Below are 12,164 nucleotides of genomic sequence, written 5' to 3'. Positions count from 1 at the left end.
CTATATTCTTGCATTGGGGAAGCTCCGGAAAAAATTGCGAAAAAAAGCGGTAAAAACGCAAACGGATTTCTTGCAGAAAAAGTCCGGTTTTGTTCAGGAAAATTCTGCAGAGATTCCTGAACATGTACACATAGCCTTCTAAGGTCTGCTTAAAATATGTATTGAGTCTACCACATACACAATGGCCCTGATTCATCAAAGCTTTTACACCCAAAAAGTGGTATAAAAGCTTTGAAAAGTTGCTAAATTTCGGTACAACTCGGGCTTGCGCCAAATTTGTGACTTTTGGTGTTGTCAAACCAGTTTTTCCAGCTCTGCTGAAATTGAGGGAACTGGTGCGGGGCACGAGACCACAGCTTGTCTAATTCATGGCGAGCTCTGGCATTCCCTACGCCAGAAGCTTCAGAGACTGAAGTGAGACTTCTGGTGAAGTGCATGGAGGCTCATGCCACTCATCAGATGCTCCAGACTCACGAAGCGCGCCTATCATGAATCAGTAGAGTCTGACTCCTGCACGGCTCCTCATCAAGACAAGCGAGAAAAATCACTGGTCCTAATGAATTGGGGGCGATGTTCTACAAAATGACAAATCTAAGTGTCCAAGATCTTCTCTTTCAAGTCCAAACTTTCGAAATACTAAAAAAGCTACTTGCCAAAAAGAAAAATAAACCCTTTGAAAGGAGCTTCTGAGGTCACGAAGACTAAGGGTTATGGAAATCCATGAAGTATTGATCCACCAACATCAGGTACTTCAATCCATCAGGTGTTATTGCCTAATGAATGAAAAAACATCAAAGCTAATCTCAGAAAACGGCAAGTCTCAAACAAAAGAAAACTCACCATGCCTGGAGCCTTGGAGTAAAATCAAAGCCAAGGCTGAGATTTTCAAATTCTTGGCTCTTCAGCTAGAAGAAAATGAAACCGCCCGATACAGTATATGCACTGACCTTTTTAAGTAGATGACATGGGGCCTCTCTTGACCTTCTGCAGCTCAGTCTACAAACTGGAAAAACACCGAGGCAATCAACCTTATGTCCCCAGATAAAAAATCTGCTGAGATTTTTCATTTTTACTGCCTCGGGAATCTCTAACAAGATTCGAGTGATGCGTCGTACACTTATCTCATTTACTGCACTGTATTGTAACTAAGGAGTAGACTGTAAACCAATTTCGAGTCAATTGGATTAAATAAAACACGTTATCTTCCACTTACGGTAATAGATGCCTATTGGAACATTTCAGATGGGACTATAGATGACAATATGCAATCCTTAAGAAGACCCATAAATGCCATGACTAGGCTTGCAGGTCTGAGAAAAACATACAATTACAATATTCTGTACTCTTGTTGGCACATACAAGGTACAGGGCATGGAGAGAAATGTGGTCATTGACGGGTATCAAGAGACAGGACTTCTGGTCAAGAAAGTCACATTTTGCCATGACAATATTGGAGAGAGCAAATAATTACGGAATATCATAGACTCAGTTAGACCCAATCATGTGGTAGGGCAGTAGGAAATAGTTTGACTCGGTTCTAGTGGGACAGTTAAATGACTACTGATGGGTTTAGAATACGAGCCAGGGTAACAAAGGCTTAGCGTCTTGAAGTGGATTAAAATCATACATTCATGGACCAATTGAGAAGGCAAGTTAGAGATTTCCTTACACAATCTGCTTGTGAATTTCCATTGGGGTGATGCCCTCAAGGAACCTTTTAGGGTTGGGCTGAGATAGCATATCAGAACTTGGGTCTTCTTGTTGGCAGCTCCAACCACAAATTTGTACTCCCATGTGAATAAAATAAATCCATCATGCATGATCATTCTTTCTTCTATACATCTGACATCAGGAGAATTGAGAGACCCCCATTAAATCATTCGCGGATCCCTCCAAACATTTGTCCTTGGTTATCGATCTTGGGAGTAGTGTGGCTTCAGAACATTTTCCTGCACTGAGAAGAATGAATTGCCAAAAAAGTCCACGAACGTCTGAAAAGACGGTTGATAAAGGTTCCAAATAGAAGGGTGCTGTCTACAGTATGTGAACTATAGAGGATAGCCCATAAAAGCTGTAATTTTGTGTAACAGTGTACCAGGAGGTATTGTGTTAAGTTGTGTTTAGTCTTTCCTATGGCTCAGACAGTAAACGATAGACACTTGATGCCACATGTCAATTTAACAAAGCGTCAGCAGACCACGGACTCCCTTTTTATACCCACGGTAATGGCTGCGATGGGCAACGAGCCGTGAATTACGACTGTCTGCAGCCAGGTGTAATGGGAGCTCCTCCAGCCTGCCGGTCTTGCAATGATTCTGAAATATCAATTACGTCTGCAAGGGAGAGAGGAGTGGAGGAAACGGAGCAGGACTCTATGTACCTGCCAGCTCTGTGCTGCCCAGGGAACAGACGTCAGTCCTCTACACTGCCGAGTGCCCAGCAATGCTGCTTCCCGCTAGCGAGACATAACCACCATTAAATATCGAGTGGCCTCATCCCCATAGGTCACGAACGAGACACAGCAACTAAGAACAATTGACTCTCAAATCGAGTGAATTGACCCTGAAGGCTATGTAGAAGGGAGAGGGAAGTCATTCTATGATCTAATTTACATCTCTATTAAAGGGAGATTCAGGTTACAGTAAATACATTAAAAAGTTACAAAATTCTCAAGATCTCTGCTTGCTGAGAGTCAGATGGAGCTTTTATGTCTATAATACAGTCCTGGTCATGCTACTTGCTCACTCGAATCAGATTCGCAATTGGATCTGAGGCACAAAATGGATTCCAGCTGCGGAGGTGCACTTTTACGTGGATCAGATCCGTGTTAAGCTAACAAGCAAAATCCACAAAAGAAAGGCAGCACGTGAAATTTTTATATTTTAGCAGCATGGCCAAAAATCTGTGCAAATGTAGAGTTATAAAATCTCTATTCACATGCACTAAATGTGGAAATTCGTGGGTAAAATTCTGAAGAAGTGAACAGAGTACCTTCTCTCATTGGCATCACTTGGGCTAGTGCTGTCTAATCTCAAATCCTGCTCATGCATTGACGGGTTTATTATGTACGATAAGCATGAGCCAATGCGTTGGCTGAGCATGTGTCAATACGTATGCTGAGCATGCACCAACATTCAGGCGCAGTACGCGTCAATACTCAAGACGGCACATGTGCCAAAACTCAGCTGAAGCCTGTGCCAATACTCAGCCGGAGCCAATACTCGACTGGATCTGGAGCCAGTACTCAGCCAGAACCAATACTCAGCCGGAGCCTGCGCCAATACTCAAGCGAAGCATGCGCCAATAACTCAGGCAGAGCATGCGAGAATACTCAGGCGGAGGACAAGTCCTATAGTCAGGAGAGGGACATGCCTATACTCAAGCGGAGAACAAGTCCTATACTCAAGCAGAGGACATGCCTATACTCAAGCGGAGAACAAGTCCTATACTCAGGAGGAGGACATGCCTAAACTCAGGAGGAGGACAAGTCCTATACTCAGGCGGAGGACAAGTCCTATACTCAGGCGGAGGACATGCCTATACTGAGGCGGAGGACATGCCTATACTCAGGCGGAGGACATGCCTATATTCAGGCAGAGGACTTGCCTATATTCAGGAGGAGGACATGCCTATATTCAGGAGGACATGCCTATACTCAGGCGGAGGACAAGTCCTATACTCAGGCGGAGGACATGCCTATACTCAGGCGGAGGACAAGTCCTATACTCAGGCGGAGGACATGCCTATACTCAGGCGGAGGACATGCCTATACTAAGGCGGAGGACATGTCTATACTCAGGCGGAGGACATGCCTATATTCAGGCGGAGGACATGTCTATACTCAGGCGGAGGACATGCCTATATTCAGGCGGAGGACATGCCTATATTCAGGCGGAGGACATGCCTATATTCAGGAGGAGGATATGCCTATATTCAGGAGGACATGCCTATACTCAGGCGGAGGACAAGTCCTATACTCAGGCGGAGGACATGCCTATACTCAGGCGGAGGACATGCCTATATTCAGGCGGAGGACATGCCTATATTCAGGCGGAGGACATGCCTATATTCAGGCAGAGGACATGCCTATATTCAGGAGGAGGACATGCCTATATTCAGGAGGAGGACATGCCTATATTCAGGAGGACAAGTCCTATACTCAGGCGCAGGACAAGTCCTATACTCAGGCGGAGGACATGCCTATACTCAGGCGGAGGACATGCCTATACTCAGGTGGAGGACATGCCTATACTCAGGTGGAGGACATGACTATACTCAAGTGGAGGACATGACTATACTCAGGTGGAGAATGCATTCATACTCAGCCTCAGAATGCATCAATATGGAGGAGGAGGCCCGATGGCTCCTAGATCTAGTTCTTTCAATCAATGAAGGGAGAGGAGGGAGGAGAGAAGCTTTCTCAGACTGCCCCTAGTGCACTAAGAAACTAATAGATATGTCACATAAAAGATTGATTTCTGGCCAAGTGAACCATGGACTTTGACAAAACAAGTACGATTCTTCACACTGAGAGCTGTCCTAGAGGCTGGGGTGCTTATTTGAGAACAGATTTGAACCCCAACAGACTCCCTTTAAATACTGGAAGTCTTTAGTAAAAGGCAAAATGCATGAACGACGTAGCACGAGTTCCACTCGTCCTGCACTCACCACTGCCGGGTTGCCTGAATGTGGCAAGGGGCTATAACAGTGTGATTGACAGCTCTGCTCTGGTCCTGTCCTGGGAGATGACTGAACACAGAGCTATCAGCATTACAGCTCTGCGGCTACTTATCTGAGGGCTCCCATGTCACAACCTCATTGAGCATACTTATTTCTTTGCAGCACCTGCCATCTCCTATACAGACATGAGTGATGAGGGTGGCTGAGCCTGGGCTAGGAGCTGCGAGGACGTACATGGCTCACAGTATAATTACCGAACAGAAAATTCTTTCCCTTTTTCAAGACAAAGGATGTTGCTTATTTGGTGGATTTCAATGTAATACTTCCTCTCTCAATTGGGGTCAGTTCACAAAAAGTAAACACGTACTACCTGGGTCCAAACCTAATAACACCTAACCAGTGGTCATTTCCAAAACTGATGGGGAAAAGCAAAGACAATAAGAGAAGAGCGGTGAGAAGTTCAACCGAGTAAGTAATGGTCATTTCTTTATTCTGGACATTTCCTACCCTTCTGTAAAAAAAATAAAATAGAAAAGCCCTTTAAATCTAACGACGGCCATAGAATTCAATATTTTCAGTGGTGGAAGGAAACAATAACTGCACTGTGTATGTTACAGAATATGCATCTGTCACTTCACTGACCAAAGTATCACATGGATGGCCAAAAACCAAACATTGTGGCTTCTTCTCCACTATGAGACAATCATCGCCTCCTTATAGTCCCATAATAGCACTCACTTAGGGAAATCCTTTAGAAGATGGTATGTCATAAATATAATAATTCATACCACGTTACAGCCCCTGACCCCATATTACAGAAGACGAGTTGCATTCACAGTTCTGCTGCCTGTTAACAAGTTTATAGTCAGACCCCACCACTAGTAGATTAGCCACTAAAATGGACGGGAGGAGGAAAGTAAGGTTAGGTATAATACAGGATATAACTCAGGATAAGTACAGGATAAGTAATGTATGTACACAGTGACTGCACCAGCAGAATAGTGAGTGCAGCTCTGGAGTATAATACCGGGTGTAACTCAGGATTAGTACAGGATCAGTAATGTAATGTATGTACACAGTGACTGCACCAGCAGAATAGTGAGTGCAGCTCTGGGGTATAATACAGGATGTAACTCAGGATCAGTAATGTAATGTATGTACACAGTGACTGCACCAGCAGAATAGTGAGTGCAGCTCTGGAGTATAATACAGGATGTAACTCAGGATCAGTACAGGATAAGTAATGTAAAGTATGTACACAGTGACTCCACCAGCAGAATAGTGAGTGCAGCTCTGAAGTATAATACAGGATGTAACTCAGAATCAGTACAGGATAAGTAACGTAATGTATGTACACAGTGACAGCACCAGCAGAACAGTGAGTGCAGCTCTGTGGTATAATACAGGATATAACTCAGGATCAGTACAGGATAAGTAATGTGTGTACACACTGACTGCATCAGCAGAATAGTGAGTGCAGCTCTGGAGTATAATACAGGATGCAACTCAGGATAAGAATGTAATGTATGTAAACAGTGACTGCACCAGCAGAATAGTGAGTGCAGCTCTGGGGTATAATACAGGATGTAACTCAGGATCAGTACAGGATCAGTAATGTAACGTATGTACACAGTGAGTGCACAAAGCAGAATAGTGAGTGCAGCTCTGGGGTATATTACAGGATGTAACTCAGGATCAGTACAGGATCAGTAATGTAACGTATGTACACAGTGAGTGCACAAAGCAGAATAGTGAGTGCAGCTCTGGAGTATAATACAGGATGTAACTCAGGATCAGTACAGGATCAGTAATGTAATGTATGTACACAGTGAGTGCACCAGCAGAATAGTGAGTGCAGCTCCGGAGTATAATACAGGATGTAACTCAGGATCAGAACAGGATAAGTAATGTAATGTATGTACACAGTGACTGCACCAGCAGAATAGTGAGTGCAGCTCTGGGGTATAATACAGGATGTAACTCAGGATCAGTACAGGATAAGTAATGTAATGTATGTACACAGTGACTGCACCAGCAGAATAGTGAGTGCAGCTCTGGAGTATAATAGAGGATGTAACTCAGGATCAGTAATGTATGATCACAGTGACTGCACCAGCAGAATAGTGAGTGCAGCTCTGGAGTATAATACAGGATGTAACTCAGGATCAGTACAGGATCAGTAATGTAATATATGTACACAGTGACTGCACCAGCAGAACAGTGAGTGCAGCTCTGGAGTATAATGCAGGATGTAACTCAGGATCAGTAGAGGATCAGTAATGTAATATATGTACACAGTGACTGCACCAGCAGAACAGTGAGTGCAGCTCTGGAGTATAATACAGGATGTATATCAGGATCATTACAGGATAAGTAATGTAATGTATGTAGACAGTGACTGCACCAGCAGAATAGTGAGTGCAGCTCTGGAGTATACGTAATACAGGATGTAACTCAGCATCAGTACAGGATAAGTAATGTAATATATTTACAAAGTGACTCAACTATTGCAGTTCTCTTAAGGTACCGTCACACTCAGCAACTTTACAACGAGAACGACAACGATCCGTGACGTTGCAGCGTCCTGGATAGCGATATCGTTGTGTTTGACACGCAGCAGCGATCAGGATCCTGCTGTGACATTGCTGGTCGGAGCTAGAAGTCCAGAACTTTATTTGGTCGTCAGGTCGGCGTGATTCGTCATGTTTGACAGCAAAAGCAACGACGCCAGCAATGTTTTACATGGAGCGAACAACCAGCGAGAACAATAAGTAAATCGCCGTTACGTCACTGGATCGCTCCTGCATCGTTCTGCTGTTGCCGGTGTTTGACGTCTCTACAGCGACCTAAACAGCGACGCTGCAGCGATCGGCTCGTTGTCTATATCACTGCAGCATCGCTGAGTGTGACGGTACCTTTAGTTACAGAGTAGTTTACTCGCTAATTATGATGCTGAGGAGTAAATAACACGTATCACATTACATGTATAGGCAGATTATATCATATTTGTGTTTCTCATAGTACAAAGCTTATAATTAGTGCCTTGTCAGTGGGGACCTCACTTAAAAGACAAAGAACTGTACAGCTGATATCAGTGTAATTATAATGTGTGCTCCGGAGGAATCTGTGCTTTATACAGTAATTTCTGCTGGTTATGATTAAAATTTCTATAGACTCAGACTCGTTTAATCAACTACGCCAGAGGAAATCACAACCAGGGGCGAGTCACATAGGTACTCGTATTACTGGCAGGCCTGAGTGTGATCGCTGTAGCATGGTAAGAGTGTAATAATAATCTAACTGGGAATGCAGATTATTAACCCTTTAAGGACCACGCAGAGAAATCTCTTACAGAACGTATCCTAATGACTTAATAAGTGCAAAAAGCGTGAAAAAAAGCCATTTTCTTAATTAGCTGACTTAGTTTATTGGCTATAACTATAGGGCTTTATATTACGTTCCCTAGCATTTTTCTTTATTCTATTTTACTCTTTTACACCCAGTTAGTGAGGGTTTTCTTTGTGTGTGTTTTTTATTCCTTTTTTTTTACATGGTAAAAATTAAAAATAGTGACCAGTCTACCGGTGGAGGAGATTTCCCTGATGTATACCTCTCATGGCTTTCCATTGATAGCACGAATATGATCAATTCTAGTGAAGTACTCACTAGAGTTACAAGTTCGTTTTATTTCTTCCAAAAACCTTAACTTTTATTTTTCCTATCAATATAGCCGTAAAACATGGGCTTGTTTTTAGCAGGGTGAATTTGAGTTTTTAAAGTGAGGTGAAATGGTGAAAAAAAATTGCAATTGTTTCTTGGATTTTATTTTTACCCTGTTAGTGTTTCCACTTTTTTCACCATACGGTTTATATTTTGATATATTGGACTTATATGGATGCGCTGACACCAAATATGCTTTTTTTTTTTTTTGTAAACTGGAAAAAGGGGAGATTTTAATATTTATCCTTTTTAGAAAAAAATTAAAATAAATGTAAACCTTATTAGAAGTTCCAGTAGAGGACTTGAACTTTGCAATGGCCTGTAGTTCGGTTTCCCAAAAAAACAGGTGTCAGCCATGGGAACCTACAGCAAGCCCTGCACTGTTATTCTTTCTGGTGGTTAAAAGGGTGCAGGCTGTTGGACCCCCACTGATCAAATATTAATGAGGTTTTTAAAACTTTTTCTTTCTGGTTCTGTATCTGTGTAGAGGAGTATGTTTATTCCTGGTTATGTATCTGTGTAGGGGAATAAGTTTATTCCTGGTTCTGTATCTGTGTAGGGGAGTAAGTTTATTCCTGGTTCTGTATCTGTGTAGAGGAGTATGTTTATTCCTGGTTCTATATCTGTGTAGGGGAGTAAGTTTATTCCTGGTTCTGTATCTGTGTAGAGGAGTAAGTTTATTCCTGGTTCTGTATCTGTGTAGGGGAGTAAGTTTATTCCTGGTTCTGTATCTGTGTAGGGAAGTAAGTGAGAGTAGGAAGAAAGGGCCTAGTCTTTTAAGCTCTTCATACACACTGAATGGCTGGATCGTGAGGCTAAGAGTCATCTCGGTAGTATCTCCCAGAAGTATCATCCCATACAAAGAAGTACTTGTTTGGCTGCGGCTTATCTCCAGAAGGATCGGCAGTCCAAAATCAGATGTGCCAGATCTGTAGATGATTGTCAGGGGTCTCCAAACACATTATACTGTCCAGAGAGCCCGTACATATCAGCGGGTTCAGCCAACACTGGTCTAATGTGTATTGTGACCGTACTTCCCTTGACCTAAGGGGGAATACATGGACATTTCATCATGATATCACCCCCTTCTACTAAAGGGAAAGGATACCTGCTCTCTAAGTGTCATATTTAAGGTGTATGGTATGAACACCATATATGAACTCTATCACATCTTAAACTTTTTTTTTTTTTAATTATTGTTAATACTACCGTGCATTTGGCCCAGACTTTAATTTTTATGCATTTTTTTTTTATACAAAAACATTACACTTTGATGCAAAATGGCATACAAAAGCCTATGTGGGTTTGATTTTCCAAATGTCGTGTAATTTTTTCAGAAAATCTATGGGTTGGGGGATAAAATACGATTGTTTTGACCATACAGGTCTTATATGTATATGACACACTCGTGAAACGTGCCCCAAAGTTGGCGCCTTCATGTCATTTTGCAAAAATGTCAAAAATAAAAGCGAAGGGCGAAGGGTTAAGAGGAGCTGGATCGCCTCCGTTCTGCCCTTAGGTGTCGGGTTGGGAGAATGTCAATGCACCTGTTTCATTACGGAGAATATCTGCCAATACTGACAGACGTCATGGCTCGACTCGGCATAATAAGGAAATTCACACATGATCGGAGGAGCCTTATTGAATTAACATCCCCTGCCCGCGAGCATTTCCTCCGAACAGAAGGCTAGAATGCACCGAACAGAAGGACTCGGATCCTATAAACTAAATTCCGCCAGCTGCGGAAGGAGCTATTTATGAAGTGGGCGACAATCCGGGAGAGAGACAATTATAATGTGGGGACTGTGTGGTCCAGAAAGGGTTAATGTAAGATGATGCAAGAAGCCCTATTAATGCTCGAGTCCCTTGAATCTACAAGGGGTGGAGGAATATTTTTTGCGACCCCTCCCCCCCAGGGGGAAGTGAACACAGGAATTATATAAATGAACACTCTCCATGGCAACTGGTATAACTAATAAGAGGCAAAGTAATCAAATGTGAACTTTTAAGACATAATTGCAGGGCTTAGCGGGTTATTAGATTGTGAAAATTGTCATAAACAAGAAAAAACGGAAGCGCGGAGCAGGGAGAAAGTGGAAGAGTAGGCATTAAACATGGGACCGGGGTAATGAACAGTTTCCTTATTAACAGTCTCCTAATAGCTATAGTATTGTTCCTTTAAGAAAATACCGCAATTTTCATTTAAGGTTGCTGGTCTGGGGAAAAATAGAATATTGGCAGGTGCGGCTCTAGCAGACCTGGCACGGTCTCGTATTACATTCGCAGACCATTCATTTTAATATGGGAATGTAATACTCCAGTTGTCCTGTAGTGGCCGCCTCAGAGAAAATGAGCAGCCTCCTGTGACGTGCTTTCCTTTCCAATCCCGATCTACAAATCCCATCTCTCTGTTTGGAATCCTTTGTGACTGACCAATTACAGTGGCTATCAGTGATTGGACTCACCGATCACATGATCTCTTTGGAGTTCCAGTCACCAAGATAAATTACAAACAATCGGGAGTATATTAGAAACGTTATTGTTTCTCAGAGTTGTAACAATAAGGAGGTGTAGCTAGGCCAAGCTACTGACCGGGGAAGTTAAAGGGTTTTCTCAATGTTTTACATTTATGACATTTCCAAGGGACTTCTGGGACCGAGTTCCATCTTGAGAATGCGGCCCCATCAGATGCCGCTGTCACAGACATGATGGTGCATGATCTCTCATAGCGCATGAGCAGCTCTCTCTATGAACATCTCTTTCTGCACATGTGTGACTCTCTGCGCATGCTCAGCTCTCTACGCATGCTCAGCACTCTCAGCGCATGAGCAGATCTCTCTCTGCACATGGGCAGCAGCTCTCTGTGGAAGCGCAGGTCTCTATGCACATTCTTTCTGAGCATGTGTGACTCTGTGCATGCTCAGCTCTCTCTACGTATACTCCACTCTCTCTGCGCATGCTCCTCTCTGCGCATGCTCCTCTCTATGTATGCTCAGCTCTCCACGCATGCTCAGCTCTCTGCATACTCCGCTCTATGTATGCTCAGCTCTCTCTGCGCATGCTCCTCTCTATGTATGCTCAGCTCTCTCTCTATCTATGCTCAGCTCTCTGCGCATGCTCAGCTCTCTGCACATGCTCCGCTCTCTCTAAGCATGCTCCTCTCTATGTATGCTCAGCTCTCTCTGCGCATGCTCAGCTCTCTGCACATGCTCCTCTCTCTCTGCTCATGCTCCTCTCTATGTATGCTCAGCTCTCTCTGCGTATGCTCAGCTCTCTCTGCGCATGCTCAGCTCTCTCCATTCATTTCTTAGGTAGTTTTAAAAGTTATACAGTACATCAATTTTTAGAACTCCCATACAATCGAATGGAGAAAATTGCATCTCCTCTGACATTGGGGTGCAACGCATATGCCGAAATGATAGATGTGGGTCCCAATAGTGGTCCCTGCATCCTGTAAATAAGCTGTAAATGTAAACAGCAGGAATAAACCCTTTAAGTGTCATGGACATACAGACCCAGGTTGCTACCATGTAGACACCATACTGTGACAAAGTCTGGGAGTTGGTACAAAGTCATTTTTTTATCTTTCATCCTGCGTTTCCCTTTAAAGGGAACCTGTCACCCCGAAAATCGCGGGTGAGGTAATCCCACCGGCATCAGGGGCTTATCTGCAGCATTCTGTAATGCTGTAGATAAGCCCCCGATGTTACCTGAAAAAGGAGAAAAAGACGTTATATTATACTCACCCAGGGGCGGTCCCGCTG

The 12,164-nt window shown here is 43.3% G+C and overlaps 1 protein-coding gene across 1 annotated transcript in view; it reads right to left on the bottom strand.

The window, feature by feature from the left end:
- The window catches only part of OGFOD3 (2-oxoglutarate and iron dependent oxygenase domain containing 3), an 86,448-nt gene that overhangs the window by 17,392 nt on the left and 56,892 nt on the right, over window positions 1–12,164 (bottom strand). The gene's annotated exons all lie outside the window — the stretch shown is intronic.

Source organism: Ranitomeya imitator, chromosome 2 (assembly GCF_032444005.1).
Source record: "Ranitomeya imitator isolate aRanImi1 chromosome 2, aRanImi1.pri, whole genome shotgun sequence".
NCBI lineage: Eukaryota > Metazoa > Chordata > Amphibia > Anura > Dendrobatidae > Ranitomeya > Ranitomeya imitator.
The sequence above is the reverse complement of the archived record's forward strand: the minus strand, read 5'-3'. Positions and strand labels throughout refer to the sequence as shown.